The 12,324-nt window shown below is 41.9% G+C and overlaps 1 protein-coding gene and 1 pseudogene across 1 annotated transcript in view; both read right to left on the reverse strand.

Moving 5' to 3' along the window:
• The window catches only part of ST6GALNAC5 (ST6 N-acetylgalactosaminide alpha-2,6-sialyltransferase 5), a 170,688-nt gene that overhangs the window by 34,662 nt on the left and 123,702 nt on the right, over positions 1–12,324 (reverse strand). The gene's annotated exons all lie outside the window — the stretch shown is intronic.
• Positions 11,665–12,324, reverse strand: part of LOC119235823 (E3 ubiquitin-protein ligase KCMF1-like) — a 75,037-nt pseudogene continuing 74,377 nt past the window's right edge.

Genomic DNA, 12,324 nt, shown 5'->3' on the forward strand with positions numbered 1-12,324 from the left:
GATAGATGTGTTAATTAACTTGATTGTGATAATCACTTTGCAAGGTATACAAATACCAATTCATCACATTATACACTTTAAGTATATACAATTTTATTTGTCAGTTATTCCTCAAAGAAGCTGAGAAAGAAAAACAAATTTTGTTAATTAAAGTTAGAAAAGTCACCTTATCTAGGCATATTCTTTTGAAATGAATTTCATGAAATTGCATCACTGGCTGAAATCTCAGATATGACCCAGGTCAGTAATTCTCAGTTTGGTTCTTAGACCAGGAACAGCCACAAAGTCTAGAAACTATGCATATTCCCAGGTCCTATCCTAAACCTTCTGAATCAGGTGCTTTGAAGTGGAGCCCAGCTATCTGTGTTGTTACAAATCTTTCAAGTGGTTGTGATGTGTCCTCAAGATTGAGAGCCCTGGACCAGGCCAGCTTCTCTTTTATAGAAGCTGAAACTATGTGATTTACATCAAAGGCAGCATCTGGTTAAACCCTAGGTTGTTCACCCCTAAAAAGCTAATAATGTCCTCCTCTGTCTACAGATTGTTCACATATTGTAAAATTTTCTGGGATGCCCCTCTCTCCCACTAAGCAGACAAGTGAGGAAAACTATCTGTGTAGACTTAAGTCCATTGCTCACCGTGTAGCTAGTGGAGGATTCTGTTGCCTGAAGGTAAATCCAGTCTTTTTGCCCCCACTACGGACCAAGGAGCTGAATAAAGAAGATTTAGCAAGGGATCCCAGCCTTTTCATCTGCAGTGCATTCTTCAGAAAGGCAGAGATTAATGCCTGTATTTCCTTCCTTGAGAGTCAGAATGTCTTCAAGTCAGAATAATTTAGAACTAGAAATGCTTCTCCCATCCCCCCTCCAGTGAAGAATAATTTAATTTTTAATGTCACTCACTGTTCCTACCTATATAAATTAAATTCAAACTTTTGTTTATTGGAACAGTTTTTGAAGAGTAAAATCTGTTGGTCTGCTCCCTGATTCAAATCCTCACTCTGATTATCTAATAAATTCTTGGTCTGATTATCATGGAGACTTTATTACCAGTTAGCAAAAATCACTGGGAACTCACAGGAATCATAAATTAATAGTACACTTAAGATGGAACCAACAAACGGAAGTGACTTTGTGGAGACAGATGAATAGAGAGGAACATTCCTATTTGACATGCCACCCTCAGTGCCCTCGGCAGGGCTGCCTGCCTCTGTGCCACCTGTCTGCCTCTTTGGAATAAGCAGGCAGGAATATCTATACAGTCTCCATCTCTCTTTAATATTATATAGAAGACACTGAAGGCCTTTGTGCATGGCTGGAGGCTATTCTTGCCCCAGGACTTGGGCCACTTCTTCAACTTGGAGGGGGGCTTCTCGCTAGCCAGCACAGATCTTCAGAGGTGTGGTCAGTCAGGACCCTCCTATCTGTTGCGGGTTAATTTATGTTTCCCCTCAAAAGATCAGTTGAAGTGCTAAACTCCAGAGTCTGTGAATGTGATCTTATTTGGAAAAAGGCATTTTGCAGGTGTAATTAAGGTATGAGTCAAGATGAGGTCATACTGGTTTAGAAGGTCCTGAATCTAATCACTGGTGTCCTTATAAGAAGAGATTCAGAGACACCCGCGAGCACCCCCACATGATGACAGAGGCAGAGACTGCAGCGATACATCTACTGGCCAAGGAACATGAAGGATTGCTGGCAACCTCCAGAAGCTGAAAGATTCAAGGAAGGATTCTTCCTTCGAGCTTTCAGAAGGAGCATGACCCTGCCATAACCTTGATTTCAGACATCTAGCCTCCAGAAGTATAAAGGAATACATTTCTCTTGTTTTGAAACCTCCAGTTTGTGGTAATTTGTTCTGGCAGCTCCAGGAAATGAATACACTGCAAATACACTGCTACCCACAAGGTCTTTATTCTGCCTCCCACCAGCGCCCCCACCTGCTGATGCTCCCTCCTGGTCTTGCAGCTTTCACCCCACGGTCCATTCTCTGCACAGCTGCCAGAGTGAGATTTTAAAGCATAAAGCACCTTGATTGAAGAACAAAATCCATATTCTTTACCTAGTCAGTCTTGCCTGCCTCATAGCTGCCGACTCATTTCACTCTCCAGTTTCCAGCCCCATGAACCACCAATCTCCTTTCTGCCCCTAGCAGACATCAGGCTTCCTTATCATTCCTTCTCTGTCTCAGGCCTTTGCTTTCCCAGTAGGTCACAAGCTTGACCCCTACCTGCCTGAACTCACCTCCTCCAGGAGTTTCCCCTGCTTTCGACTGTCCTTATAGGCACAAGGTCCCCCAACTTAGTATATAATAAGTATATTAACCACTAATAACATTGGAAAATGTTGCTCATTGCCAGATTCTGTTCTAGTCACATACATTCAATCAGGTTCAGTCAGCTCAACCTGAAAACAGTCTGACGAGGCAAGTTCAGCCATTTTATTTCATCAAATAAGGAAATTGAGTCACAAAGTAATCACAGGTCATGATTCTGTTTATTTCCCTCGAGGAACTTACTCTAATTTTTAGTGATTTACATTTTTAACTTTCTTTGTTGTTATCCCCCACCACTAAAACCTGAGCACCATGAGGGCAAGGGTCTTGCATGATACAGGGCATTCAGCAGTGCCCCAGAGAGGCAGCCATCTCTCGGATCTCACTGCCCTATTTTCTTGGCAAGTGTTGAAGGCTCATCTCTGTCTAAAGGGGTATATTGAGTTGCCTGTAAGGTAAGCCTGCCTCTAGGCCCCGTTTCTTCCCTGGAATGCTGGTACAATGGTGCATGTTACGTAATGACTCATTCAGAGCTTTTCAAATAATGTTATTTCTTTCAAAGATTCACTCAGATGCAGTTGCTTCCTCTAGGAGATTTGATATAAAGGCAGCTTGGTATCTGCTACATCTTAAGGGCTCTAAGATAAGCACAAGTCCTACATCTGGGAAGACAACTGATAATTAATGGTCAAAGGGAAGAGTTCCACATAAAGCTGAATTAAATGGGTGTGCAGAAGCTAAGGTTTCAGTTTTCCAAATGAGAAAAAAAGCAAATGGAGTGGGACATTAAATTTACAGTGTAAAATTGGAAAGAGCACTGGTTTGGGAGTCAGGCTAGGGTTCAAATGTCAGTTCAGTCATTTATTGGTAGTCACTTCCCTACTCTCAGACTCAGGTTCCCAACCTGTAAAATCCCTGGCGGACCCACAGTAGTGAGCAACTATTACTATGATCATGGTTTAATTATTCCAAATACAATAGAACTATCCCAAATAACATGCTATCTCCTCTCCCCACAAGTCTAATCACTCACCGAGCCTGCTGACTCGATCTTGTGTATCTGTTGAATTGGATAATTTCTCTCCATCTGTACAGTCATGTGTCACATAATGATGGGGATACATTCTGAGAAATGTGTCATTAGGCAATTTTGTCAATGTGTGAACTTTCACATTATATAATGAAAAACGATTCTTGAATCATTTAAACCATCCAGAGCTGGCAGTAAATTCAATATTATAGTGGGGTCCAGCTTTTATCTTTTAACATCACGATTCTTTTGCTTTGGTTGAATGCATCATGGTGCTGAGGAGTATATACTTCTGTGTCTCGTCTTCCACTCAGTTCAGAAGTTTCTCCATCTCTGATATCAGAATGTCTCCAATTTTTGTTAGTCCTATTTCTTTCAATGAAACAGACCCTTTAACAGCTTCCATCATTTGGTTCTTGTTCTTCAAGAGATAGCTATGGTGAAATGGGACATGCCTGACTGGTGAGCAATAACCATTACTGATTTTCCACTTTTGTAATACCTAATCACTTTTAATTTCATTTCTAGGTCAATCATTAGATATGACCTCTCAATGGCAGTATTTACAGTAGATTTTGTCTGCTTAGGGGTTGTGATGAACAAAAAAAGAAGCAATTAGATCAAGCACAAGAGAAAATGTTGCTATTAGAGATGGGTAAGCTAATAAAATGTAGGAGTAAAATGGTACAATCTTACAGTGGCTTTGATGATATTAGGCAATAAGAATTTGGAGGCCACTGTTATATGTGAAATATCACTCTGCAGTGCATGACTAGACACTGCTTCTCACTAAACCCACCCCTGGTGAAGCCCCCTACATCTTCCTATCATCACTGCCACGCCTCATAGTTAGTCCCCCCCCGGCCCTGCTTCCACTTACCTATTTGCCACACCAACCAGAGTAGCTTTTCCAAAACACACATCTAAGACCACCTTTCGCTTAGTATTCTTACGTGATCTTCTCTTGCTTTAAGTGACTTACCAGTCTCCCCATCCTTGCAAGACTCTACTCTCTAGTCACACTTACTTTGTTTGACGTTGTAGCTCCAAATGGCATGATTTATAAAGGCTCTGTCTGCCTCAGGGATTTTGCACTTGCTTTTCTTAAAACCCGAGTTTCCTCAATTTTAAACTAGAACAATAATGCGAAGTTATGTTGCTTATCAGAAATAATAATACAAATTGGACCTCCCCGGTGGCGCAGTGGTTGAGTGCTGGGTTGCAAAGCTGCCCGCAGCCTCTGCAGCGCTGGTTTGATCCCTGGCTGCTCCCCGGCCACCGGAGGAGGGTCCCACATGGCGCGCAGACCTCTCCTGCCACCCGCTGCTCCCCTCAGCAGTGTGCTTCGGTCCTTCTGCCTGCTCTGCTCCCCACTCTGGCTCTGGTGAGTTCTCTCACCCTCCCGCGCTTCTGACTGCACCCAGTGCTTGTATGAATCAATAAATAAATTAAAAAAAAAGTTCATTATCTTTAAAAAAAAGAAATAATAATACAAATCAAAGATTTTGTGCCCTGCTTCCTCATTCTAGCTGACTTTTATAACTCCTTCACCACTCATTCAATGTGTCACTTCCTCAGAGTCTTTCCTGAATTCCAAGACTAGTTTAGCATCCCGTTTCTCTTTATAATCTTTTTATCTGAAATCATTGATTCAGTGTCTTTCTTCCTCACAAAATGGAAGTGTTCTTAAGAACTGGGGTCCTATTTTTGTTGTAGGTAGGTCACCACATATCCCCAGGACTTAGCTATAGCAAGTACTCATTAAATATTTGCTGCAAAATTAATTAGTTCATGCAGGTGAGGAGAACACCACAGAACCATAGCTCTCCTTGACTTTCTGTTTGTATTTCCTTTTCCATTTGCTATGTCCAAGTGTAGACCAAGAGACAAACTCATCCAAAATCTGGTGCAAACACTTATTCTTTTTATAAGAGACTGAGTGGCATATACTAAAGTAACTATACTGTTAACTTCTATTCACTTTATTGTCTAAGCATAAGGAAGTTTTCAGGATGAGTCGTTATTTGAGCTTCTGGGCACTTACTACCTCCAAATAACCAGACTGTGTCAGTGTTGACACCTTGGTTCTCAAGCTGATGGTTTGTTTTTTGAATAGCCTACTTTAGGGGTGCTGAGAGGGAAAGAATGGGCATCAGCAGCCTGGATAACAACTCAGCACCCTAGCTGGAAACACATGAGTAAACAAAATCATAATTTTTCACTTTGCCAAGCTCAGTAAACACCATTATGATGAGCTACCAGCAAGGCAGCCATTAGTTAAATAAATAAAGCATGAGGAAAGGAACAGAATTATCGATGCAGGCGCTGTCTACTCATTTGCTGACCACTGATGGACATTAGCCATGATGTACACACTGGGGAGGTACTTTACCACCTGCTTTAATTTGCTAAGCATGATGCATCCTCTGGGCCACAGAATGACTTGCTTTGTATTAGTGAAAAATCACCTTTTCTTCTTTTCCCTTTTCATTTGCTCAATACACAGTTATTAAGCACCTACTGTCTCTGTAATGGAATTTTGTGGGCAGGTTGCCAGGGACACAACTGCCTTTGCACCTCGGTCTATACCCGGACTTAGTAAGAAGGCTAATTCCTGGCAAGAGCAGACAAAGGCGTCCCAGCTCCTTCAAGAAACTTGGGAGTGGGGTGAAGGCAGATGGGACTGATAGCTCCGGAAGGTTTCAGAATTTAGGAAAATCACTTTTAACAATCAGGGGAAATTTTTCCCCAGTCTCCTTCTGAAACCGGGGCCCTGCAGTGTGGACTGCAGGACAAGACTGGCGTTTCCCCACTTCAGTCTAAACAGCGGCAGCTGTTGGAAGAACATGGTGGTTCCTCCTCCCACCCCCACCCCTAAAAGTTGCTGCCTGTGGGCAGCCCCTCCCTGGCACACTCAGGTTAAATAGTTCAATCAGGGGGCCTCCTTGGTGGCGCAAGGTGTTAAGATGCAATCTGTGAAGCTCTCTGCAGCCACTGCAGCACGAGTTCAATCCCTGGCCAGGGAGCTACCCACATGGTGCAGCAGACCTCTCCTGACTCACCTGCTGCTCCCCTCAGCAGTGTATTTCAGTCAATCTGCCTGTTCTGTTCCCCACTTTGTCTCTGGTGAATCCTCTCACCACACCTCTGGCCTGCACCAGCAGCTCTTGTATGCATAGGTAAATAAATCTTTTTAAAAAATGGTCTAATCAGGAGGTATAAACTAGGGTGGGGTAGGGAACCAGGAACCTCCCCTTTCTATGGTTATCATATTGTTAGACTTTGCTTGATACCTGTTTTTTTGGCTTCAGGCCTTTGTATTACTGTAGATTTGCCTTTAGTATATGCTCAAACGTTTTAGTAGATCCATAATTCCTGGGAAATTTTCAGGGTCTGGACTGACCATGAAGATGTCTCCCTTGTTCTAACTCTTCTTCCATCAGTACCTGGATTCTAATTCCCTGGAGTCATGTGGATTGTTTTTATTTCTATTCATGGTGCCAGGAGAAAGCAGGTTCGATAAATGTCAAAATAATAACAATTACAGTGATCAACTTTTACAGAGAAACTTTTAATATTAGTATCATAATAAACTGACAGAGTACATATTACCACCATGATTTACAGTTGAGGAAACAGAGATTGGAGGTTCTGTGACCCAAGGTCATAGAGATTCTAAGGCACAGCCTGTGTTGGTGCCTAGTCAACCCCACTTCTCAGTGTGTGCTTGCTCTGTCCACCATGACATGAAACACAGAGTCTGAAAAATAAGATTGCAAAGAAAAGAAGATTTAATAGTCTCAAAAAAATAAAACTGCCTGTTCTGCTCCTCACTCTGTCTCCGGTGAATCTTCTCACCCCCAACACCTCTGGCCTACACCCCAGTTCTTATATGCAAAAATAAATAAAAATAAAATCTAAAAAAAATAAAACAAAAAATCTACAAAGAGGAGAAACTAGTAGATAACAAGAATGGCAAGAAAGCATGAAAACATCGGAAAACATAGAAATTAGAGGCATTGAGTTGACACAGTACTAAATTCTTATGGAGCCAGAAAGGCTAAAGAGGGTATTAGCACAACAGTCAAGACTTCTGGAAGCATTTAGAGCAGGAACAAACATTTCCACATCACTCAAAAACCATCAGTATACAATGTACTGTGTTATAACAAGTGACATTCATAATGGGGATCCTAAGTCATCAAGAAAAGCTTAAATTAAGTCAAGCTTTGTTCACTTAGGTAGGAAAATATAAAATCAATTTGGAACCTTCAAAAATAACTTAGACAAATACAATTTGGTGCTAAAAGGGACTATGCTTATGTTATTTTAAGCCTCATTTGCTCATAAAACTCATTCCTCAACCATGCTTCAAGGTGCCAGGCTACTTTGAAAAGTTATTGCTGAAGGGTAAATAAGCTTTTCTTTTTTCACTCCGGTGTGTGAAAGGTTTTCTACCGAAATGCATACTCCCTGGCACAGTATTGTCAGAGGGGGAAGGGGCTGCCCTTCAGGGACTGCAATTCTTATCTCCATACCTCAGTTGGGAGCTGTGTGCCCCTCACTGGATTTGGAACATAGGTCATTGGAGAACAAACCAGATGTCTTACCCATTCTTTCTCCATCTGATGCCTTGGTATACAGGACACACGGAATTTGGAAGCCAAGTGTCAAAGATGGAGGAACCAAATAATGGAAGGAAACCAAGTTTTGTAATCACTGCTTGGCAGCTCCACTTTATTTGACTATGTGTGCAAGGGAAAAAAATGGAACCACTGTGCAATTTATGATCTATTTATGAAGCAGGAAGTATAAATGTAGTTATTATATCAATCAACGAGGAAACTTTCTTTTCTTTGTCCACACATTTTATTAGAAGGTTAGAAACCAGAAACCACGTTTTCTATCTGAAGTGCGGTTCTGATTATATCATTCCTACAGAAGGAAATCTTCGTTTCTGACAGTGACCTTTTGTATCTTATTTTCCACTGATCATTTCGAAATCCCTATACTCTTGAAATTGTACTACCACTCATGTGTCCACGCTCTTGTCTTTGCCCACAGAGTAGATGCCTTGTGGAATGCATTCCCAGGCTCTCTCAACCCCACTTATTGAAAGCCAACCCCTATTCAAGGCCCTATGCAAAGGCCATTTGAGCAAGAAACTTGTCCTTAATTCTGGTTGCTTGGTTTCAGATCCCATCACTTAGCAACTATTGACCTTGGGCAAATTTCTCAACTTTCATGTGTCTTATTTTCTTCATCTGCAAAATAGAAGCAATGACAGAACTGCTCCAGAAGGCAGTAAGGGTTTAGGAAGTTAATTCACAAAGAAAGATCAATCTGCTCCTCAGCCACCTGCACAACCCACTTCACACTGAAAATAATTTCTTACCAATCTTGATTCATGTGCCATCTCCTTGAAAGGTAGACTAATTTTTTTATCTTTGTGTTCCACACTATCTCACAAAGTGACTTAAATATAGAAGATGCCTAATTAATTTTTATCCAATGAAAGAATACCTGAATCTAGAGCTGCAGGAACTGGGTTTCATCTTTCTGTTCACTCATAACTTGCTCAGAGGACAGAGAAGTTTTCCTCTAGTTGGTATTTTAATCAGGGAATGACAGGCTTTTTTTTTAATACCCTGAAACTTTGAAAATGTTGTGATCATTTTTCTGATGAAATTGTCCACCTCTGGAGCAGGGGCACTTGTTTTACTGGGAAATTTTGTTTGGGTTTGGAAGCATCAGACTTAGAGAGGCCCTCTGGCAGGTTGGGGAGAGGAGGACACCCTAGTCTTTTATGTTTATTCCTGGGTGTGTCTGAGGTATTTGAGCTACACAGGGTTTACCTTAAGAGGTCGTAGCATAGAAGGGTTAAATAATTTGAGTCTGGAAGGACTAAATATCCTTCAGAGCAAGCTGTGCAGGAGATCAGGGCAGGCGTGATGAAGGAAGGCACTGTTAAATATATAGTGAGACAGGCCCTATTCCCCACTGGTATGGCTGGATTCATTTTCACTTGTACGCAGGGCAGATGTGATCGTTGTTTCAAAAACAAGACTTATTGAGGAGGGATGCTAAGACTGTAAATACATCTTCAAAGGGAGGAGGACATATCTATCTGGAACATTATCCGTGTCTAAAAATACTAAAGCGGTGACTTGCGCTGAACACATTACATATTTATTCACCCAGAATGTATTTGTCACTAGTTTACTTTCAGTTAGCATTCCACATCCTGAAGATACAACAGTGAATTCACCAGACAGAATCTCTGCCATAATGGAAGCCCTATATAGACTGGGCAGATAAATAAGTAAAAATAGACAGTGATTGACACCTGCTGCCCGTTCTCTGCTATCTTCAGAAAGCTCTGGACATAATGCTGCTCTGGCACATGGAGCCAGGCCTGTATTTCCCCTACTCTGGAGAGTCATCAAGCTAACCCTCTGAACTTCTCTCAATGACATGTCCACAAGTCAGTGTCAAGGCTGGAACTGGGCCTCTGAGATGAATCAGTCCCAGTTCCACACAAAGGAAGTCTAGTCAGGATACACGTGTGTGCCTTTTAAGAAGCAATTTTAAATGCACTTGCCATGCTGTGCTGTTATGCCAGGACAGCAGGATTGGCGGGAAGGAGGAGGAAATTAACATTAGCGGAGCAGAGTGCTCAGAGTCTAAGCAGGAAAGTCTCCTCCCCGGGTAAGAGGCCAGGAGTCTCTCCTTAATCAAGTTTCCATGGTGCTTTTTCCCACAAAAGTGGCAGCAAACGAGTCAAAGGAGGGATGACATTTAAAAGAAAGAGCAGCTCCAGGAGTGAAGGAAATTTCCCAAGGTCACACAGTGAGTCAGAGCCAAAGTTGGGACTAGAATTTAGTTAAAACTTTCAGCCCATTTTCCTTCCCATTATGCAATGCTGCCTCTTAACAGAAAATCACAGGGGGGTAAAATTCTTTTTTTCATTGACATCATACTTGTTTATAACATTATGTAAGTTTCAAGTGTGCTGCATTTTATTTCAGCATCTCTATATACTACCTACGGTCACCACCAAAAGTCCACAACCATACAGTGGGCCCCATTCCCTCATGGTTACCATAGGGGGTAGGAGAGGCAGAGTGGGTAAAATGAGCTAAGGGGTCCATAGTATGAGGATAATATTCTTCCTTGACAATCGTTTGGACAAGTGCCTGAGTTCTGTGATAGAAAAGTGAGCTGATCTACCTCTATTTCCATTTACCATTTTATTATTCCCTGAGGGAGATGAGACCTCTGGGTTCTGGCAGTCAGGGGACTCTGCAGCTTTAAGGAGGAATCTGTCTATGGGGAGCTCAGTGTAAGGGAGGAAGGTCTGGTGTAGGACTGCTGATCTTGACACAGTGGTAGAGCTGAGAACTGGCTGACTTTGGTCTTCATTCTAACATGCCTCTCTCCTGCCTCACCTCCACTCCACCCACCCTACATGCAGCCATCACATTCACACTGCCTGCCTCTGGGCCACCCAAGGGTCGGTATTCACAGAAGCCCCCACGTTTCTTAACTACATCTCCTAATCATTTCCTCTTTGGAGAAATGTCTTTAAAGTTCTTCTTTCTTGACTGGATTGTTTATTTCGTTTTTGTTGTGATCAAGAAGATGTGGTATATATACACAATGGGATATTATTCAGCAATCAAAAAAGATAAACTCATGTCATTCGCAGCAACGTGGATGGAACTAGAAGGAATTATGCTCAGTGAAATAAGCCAGAAGGAAAAAGAAAAATATCAGATGGTCTCACTTATAGCAGGAATATAGGGGAACCAAATAAGACATTGGTTTAAAAAAATAATGACAGTACAAAACACAACAAAGCAAAAACGGACAATTATATATCAGAGACATACTGCAGGGAAGGAGGAGGGAGAGGGGTTGGGGGGGGAGGCACACAGGGGACTGAAGTGATGGTGCATGGGTGCATTGGAGAAGGAAACTCTCTGGGGACTACGCCTGAGGGGGTGGGGGAAGCAAATATTATTTAAAAATGAGCAATGATGTAAATAAAAATAAAAATTAAAAAAAGAATGCATAGACCTTGCAAAAAAACAAAACAAAACAAAAAACAACTATATCTCCTAATCAAAATCCATCTAGATGATGGCTCATTTTTTCCAAGACTATTCCTGGTACCCAGACCAAGCTCATTTTCATAAAGTAAATTTTGTCCAGGAAGAAGAATGATTTCATTGTAATCTCTTCAATTTCTTCAGGCAAATAAATGAGGATTTGACTGTTTTTTCACAGTACTTTTCAAGGCCTATGATGTTTATGTTTAGGACAAACAGAATCTGAAGTGGAAGAGCTGGGGACTAGGGTTAGGAAACAGAATCAGGAGGTCCAAGACGACTTGACCATCGATCAGCAAAGTAGAAAGTAGAGTCAAAGCAGATGTAGTTGGGAGACTGGAGCCTCAGATCTGAAGCTCTGCAGACTGTCATGGTCTTTGCTCTATCACAGCTTGAAAGCTGGTGAACTGCCATCCATTTGGCAACTTCTCCTGCCTGCATGGACAGACACTGAGTACTGCTCACTTTACAGAAACTCTACAGTTTCCGGTCCTCATGTGTCAAGATTTTTCTGATCTCCCCTGAACGAGAGGTGAGATCCCCCAGCCCACAGGAAGCCATCTGCTATCCGAGTTCCTAATGCTCTGAGAGAACACAGGCTCTCAGCTCACCTGAGGGAGGACACAGCTTCCTGCCCTTGACCTTTCTCGCATCCCATCATGTTCATTTTCCATATCAGAACTGAGGCTCTGACAGCTTGGTGGCATCAACATCAATCCATCAGCTAATTAACTCAAGAAATAGTTCTTGAGTCTCAACTCTTGCCAGGGACCATGTTAGTTACTGGGAATTCAATGGAAATTAAAATAGCCACAGTCTCTGCCTTCCTGGAGCAATCAGTTTAGCCAGGAAGGCTAATTAGTTTGTCAACTAATAGAAATACATCATTACAAACTATAATAAATACCA

Source organism: Talpa occidentalis, unplaced genomic scaffold (assembly GCF_014898055.3).
Source record: "Talpa occidentalis isolate TD23 unplaced genomic scaffold, MPIMG_talOcc4v2.1 talOcc4.9, whole genome shotgun sequence".
NCBI classification, from domain to species: domain Eukaryota; kingdom Metazoa; phylum Chordata; class Mammalia; order Eulipotyphla; family Talpidae; genus Talpa; species Talpa occidentalis.